General features: G+C 31.6%; 1 pseudogene; it reads right to left on the reverse strand.

Annotated features, from left to right (window-relative positions):
* Positions 1–4,200: 4,200 nt before the first annotated feature.
* LOC117910173 lies at positions 4,201–5,213 on the reverse strand (annotated as a pseudogene).
* Positions 5,214–6,196: the final 983 nt, after the last annotated feature.

The raw sequence follows: 6,196 nt of genomic DNA on the forward strand, positions 1-6,196 counted from the left end.
TCCTTTACCCTCTTCAACCTAATGCACTTCTTCCATTCCCACTTTCTGAAAACATTAGGACAATAAGGGAGGTGTTGGATATGAGGTTTGTGGCCTATTGCATTTGTGATAAATGATGATGATGAGGTGAATAACGTTATACCCAAACTTTCAAAGTTGAGTTATATTTTCCTACACTCTTGGTTTCTTTATTTTTCATTTTAATGTCATGCATCTATTTATGTGTTTAGGATGTTGGCAAGAAAAGAATAAAATGAAGAAGATACAAGCATCCCCAAAGAAAATCAAATATGAGAATCCTAGAGATGTACAACTGTTTTCTAAAACAGTTTTAGCAATGTTGGAGGGTAAACCGGCACCCAAAGTTGACTTTCCAATCAATGTTTTTGGGATGAAATTTCAAACTTTCCTCTTGACAAGTGAAATGAATGATGTAATTTCTGAAAAGAGTTGACTATGAATTGCATATGTTTCTATATTTGGTGAGATTTTGTTGTAAATCTTTATGTTACATTCATGATATAAATAAGTAGAAGCTGTTTTTTTTTTTTTTTTTTTGTCAAGTAATTCTAAATTGGGTGATATTTCATTAGGCAGTTGCATGAACATCTGGATGAGACACTACAGGAGAAAATTATATTATTCATCCAGGAATGGTGTCCAAGGCTGGAACAATAGCCCCACAAATTGAAAAAAGAGCAAGGTTCATTGCTGATCGCCTAATTGACTCCAAATTGGCAGACTTGGTTTTTCTTCCATATAACCCAAGGTAAGTTGTTAATCATAATTGTTTTAATTTCTTAGCCTTATAAATGCTATTTATCTAAATTATATATTAATATATTGTAGGTTTCATTGGGTTTTGGCTGTAATTGACCTCAAAGCACAAAGAGTCTACTATTTAGACTCGCAATTGCAACAGCCATACCAAGATATAAAAGATATTGTGAACATGTAAGCCTACCATAATTTTAGTTTTCATATCTCAAAACGAACACTAATGTAATCTTATTTTTTGTAGGGGGTTTCGAATTTTTGTATCTCAAAGAAGAAAGGATCTAAAAAAGAGCTCAAGTGGATGGTTGTTGAGGTTACATTTTTTTTTTCTCCAAAACTTTTTGAAGACTTACCTACATTTAAGTTGCTTTCTTGAATGAAAATTTACTTGATTTTGACATGTAAGATTCTATATGGCTTTCTCTCACATGAATATAAAATATATATATATATATAATATATATATATAATATATATATAAATATATATATATATATATATATATAATATATAATATTTCTTAGTTATAATTGTTTTGTTATTATTTCCTATTCTAACTTGAGTTGAGAAGGATACCATATATGTTTGTTTCACTACCTTACGAAAATATAATCTAAAATGCTATGAATACAATGTACTCATATGTCCATTATTCCACTATTAATTAATGAAGTAGTACTAAAAAAGAACAAACCCATTTTTTCATGTGATTGAAAGATTTATGATCCATTTTTACCTTCTACAATTAATATTTCAAGAAATAGTAATAGAAACTAGAAGAAAAATAGTAAACTTTTTTTAAAAATGCATGACTAGAATACTTTTTTCAATTGTATTATGATGTGGAAGATCAAACCTTAGAAAATTCAAGCATAAAAAAATTAATATATACATAATTAGTCAATTTGAAATGTTGGTCATAGGAAGAACAATTATTAAATTTTGATCACTATATCCATAGCATTTACAATCCTTTAGAACAATTTAGATGTGTGTGTGGGTAAGGAAGCAATGGGGATCCTTTAGATAGCTTTGATCATGTTACTTAGGTGTGAGTTGTTCTTTATATCTTTCTTTTAACCTTAGTATGTCTTATATACATCCTATATTTAGTTTAGATGTTTCTTGTAAGGCACAACCTCTCTCTCTCTCTCTTTCTCTCTTTAATCAAAACTCTTTACTCTTTTATCCATCTTCAATCAAATTGTTCATATGTAAAACATTTATTCCTTATAATTACTAATTGCATTTCTCTTCTATAATGTCAATCTATGAGATGTAAAATGAGGTTAATAGTACATATTTCCAAATATATTATCGATAATTGCTCTTGAAGCTTGATTGATTTACCTTAATGAAGTCTTCAAAGTCATGATCTTTTCTAAGGGATATTCTCACATAGACAAAAGTTAACTATTATATTTTTTTAAAGTTAATCACTATTCTTAATAAATATAATTAATCATTACCTTTATCTATTCATTTTTTTTCTCTCCATATTTCACATATACATGGTATTGTACATTCTTATATTTTACCTAATTTAACCCTCCAAGTTGTAAACATGGGAGCTTAAGGTATTATGCTAGACATGTATTGAGTATAATTTAGGTGCAAATTTAACTTGAAACTAACATTATGTCATTCATTCCTTTTTTAAATTTAAAATGTGAATGATGAAAAAATTGACCAAATTTATATGATGTCATATTTTATTGTGAAATTTTGTTGCTATAATTTTGCTCATAGGGGCCCAAACAGTTGGATGGTGTCATGTGCGGATATTTTGTCATGCGATACATGCGAGACATAATTGCAAATAGAAGTCTCTTAACATCTCAGGTTTATCTGCCTATGTATTTTCATAAGTACATGAGAACTTATACATATATTTAATGTTTCACAATAACATATTTTCTCTTGTCATATATTTTAGTTTGAAGGAAAAAAAACCTATTCACGAGCTGAGTTAGATGAAGTGAGATCTGAATGGGTCTCATTTTTTAGCACTCTTATCTTAGACCAAGTATAGTGGGTATGTTAATTTATAATTTTTTAATAAAATTTCAGACATAAATTTCAATTAATGTTGCATCTTTTCTCTTTGCAAGGTTTCGGGTGACATTTGCAGTTGTTGCAATTTTGAGATGACAAGATCATATGTAAGATCTTATTGTCATGCATAGATGCTGAAGTTTTGGATACTTTTGGGTACATACCTATATCTTTTAAAAGATACATTTGATGAAAGTACTAATTCATGTTTTTTTTTTATTATGTATGTTTGTTGGATTCTTTTCGCATAAATTTTGGTACATGTTAATATCATTTTAGTAAAATTTCAAATATAGACTTAAAGTAATGTTGTTTTTTTTTTTTTTTTCTTGCAAGAGGTTGGGTGGCATTTGTAGCACTTGCAATTTTTAGAGTATAAAATCATGTATAAATTCTTGGTATCATGCATAATTATTTAATTTTTGGTTCTTTTTTAGTAAATATCTTATATATATATATATATATATATATATATATATATTTGATAGTATAAGATCATGTATACTTGTTAGGTTGTTTGTGGATACATTTTGATATATTTAGGATACATATTTATATCTTTTTAATGAACTTTCAAACACAAATATAAAATAATGTTGTTTTTTTTCATACTTGCAAAAGATTAGGTGACATGTTTAATATACATTGGATGTAGATTTTATGAATAAAAAATGATACATAATCTATCTAAAGCAGATTTTACTTGGCTGTCTTAGAAATGCTACAAAATGAGTTTAACCTTGCCTTTTGTTAATCTTGCAGGTTCATAGAAATGTTATCCAACATAAAGGAAAGTGCCACTCTTCCTCTCCATTGAAATGGTGTTCACCATGGAAGGAAAGCTCCTCTCATCAATTAGTTTTTGGTTTGCCAATGCCATAACAAGTTAAGGTTAGCTCCTTGCTAGTGATTAAATTTGAGATTTCAAAATTTTCAAAGATCGTATCAACTTGAATTTGGTTTAGGAGTTGAATGTCTTAGTCCTACATGGTATGCATTTTAAATAACACATCTTGTCTTTCATTTCACATCCATGGAGTTGAGGTTGTAAACATGTTATCAAAATCTAAAGCTGCAGTCCTAGAAGTTGTCCCAAACAACAAAGGGCACTCACAACCAAGTAAGTTGAAGAATAATCTTTCAATGCATTTCTCTTTGGTTATTAATGTGTTGTAGTACAAATTAAGGTCATAAGATAAGTACATTATGAATTTTGTATATACAAACAATGGTCTTTGCTGATTGATAAGATGTCTTATTTGTTGCACACCATCATGTTATTACTACAGATCATTCTTCTTCTCTGTTATAATAAAATAGGATCTCTTTCAAAGATGGAAAGGTCAATTCACCTCGAAACTTTCTTGCTAGTACCCACTTCGAGGTTGTTCATAAAAATCAAATGACTCTCTTCAATCCCCCATTTGTATATGGTTTTCTCACCTTTTGGACTTCAACTGCTTCTCAAGTGCCATCTTCTAAGTCATATATCAAGCAATCTAAATCAGGAACATACCTTGATTCCTTCATATGCCCAATCAAATTTTCCAGAACTTGATATATCCCCTCTATTTTGGGGCCCACCTCATCCCCAACAACAAAACTATAGACATGATTTCCTACCTCGACCCAGCTCCTACCAGTCTCCTTCTTATTTCCCATTCTTTTCATCAACTTTCTCAGTCTTACAAACTCCCCCACTTACCATCAGCAGCATATATATTTGATAGCATCACATAAGTCCCTGCCATATTAGGCCTCAGATCCAATATCCTGTGAGCAGCTAATTTTCTGGAATTGGGAAACCTGTGTGCTTTACAAGCTCCAAGAAATGGCCCCCAAACGCACTCATCAGGCTTGAATGGCATGCTCTCTATGAGTTCATAAGCTTCCTCAACTTTCCCAGCACGTCCTAGCAAATCCACTTCACACCCATAAATCTCCTGGTCTGGACTAATGTTATAATCACCCACCATTAATTTAAAATATCTCAAGCCTTCATCTACAAGTCCAGCATGACTGCAAGCACTAAGAATGCCTATAAACAAGACTCAGTCAGGCTTAATATCTGACCTGACCATCTTGTCAAACAATTCAACAACCTCTTCTCCATACCCATGAGTCTCATACCCAATCATCATGGTAGTCCAAGAAACCAAATCTCTACGAGACATACCCCCAAAAACTTGGTACGAATCAGCAATATTTCCACATTTGGAATACATGTCTATAAGGGCATTAGACAAGGCCAAATTCCCATCAAGGCCTCTTCGAATAATCCTCCCATGAATCTGTTGTCCACAATTCAAAAATGCTAACGTCACGCAGGCAGCCATAATGCTGGTAAATGTGAAGCTAACTAAGATAAGAAGAAATAACATGTAGGATAAATCACTCAAAGAGGGTATATCCGAAGTCTCAGAAGAATTTGACACTGGTCGGATAAATTTTATACTTAAACTGAATATAGAATGTCTACCCACCTGGTTTGAGTGAAGATCTAATGTCCCTAAAAGAGAAAGTGCCCCAATCTCTGCTGGTAGCAAAGACAACACATTATTCTTGAAACTTGAAGCCACAACAACTAGATGAATATCAAATATAAAAAGATTTAAAATGAAAGAAAATCTACGTACACCAGACACTCCCAAATATCTAAATTTTTTTGCAACAAGGAATGAGAATATGACCCCATATAAAACTCTGCAAGGAAACAACAACCCTTTATTGATGCTGGTATTGATGAAATTCCTGCATAACTCAGATGCACATGTTTCATTAGAAGAGTTGAGAGAAAATAGTTCAGATAAAAGAGTATACTTAAAAACCACTATTAATTCCTCTAAAACTTTACATACGTACTGGAAAAACCTTGTAGAGACTAGATTCACTAACTGTTCTGATGAAAGTCAAGACGAATGAGACGTGAAAGCCTTCCAATATTCTCTGGCAAGCCAGTCAACAAGTTTCTTGCTGTGAAAATAGCAAGCAAACACAGTTTTGAGAATACTTTAAGTATATTTAAACAAAGAATCAGATATTGGTGGCATCAGATAAAGGACTATTTACATGTCTCAGTTGGATTGGATCTTTCATATCCCGCGATCAAGGTGTTCCATGTGATCAAATCCCTTTGATTCATTTCATAGAAATATCTATTTGCTTCAGAGAAACAACTACACCTGCAATACATGTCTAGTATAGAATTCATGACAGGAAGATTGGATTCAAACCCATGTTTAGTCACTGCTGCATGCAGTTTTGGACTAATTGAATCGAGTTTCTCACTATGAGTGGAATTGGATGAAAATGAGTGGTAGATAGTAGTCATGAGTGGATACATCTAGTGTTCTAATCTTGGTTC

The sequence above is a fragment of the Vitis riparia genome, unplaced genomic scaffold, assembly GCF_004353265.1.
Source record: "Vitis riparia cultivar Riparia Gloire de Montpellier isolate 1030 unplaced genomic scaffold, EGFV_Vit.rip_1.0 scaffold640_pilon_pilon, whole genome shotgun sequence".
In the NCBI taxonomy this organism is placed as follows: domain Eukaryota; kingdom Viridiplantae; phylum Streptophyta; class Magnoliopsida; order Vitales; family Vitaceae; genus Vitis; species Vitis riparia.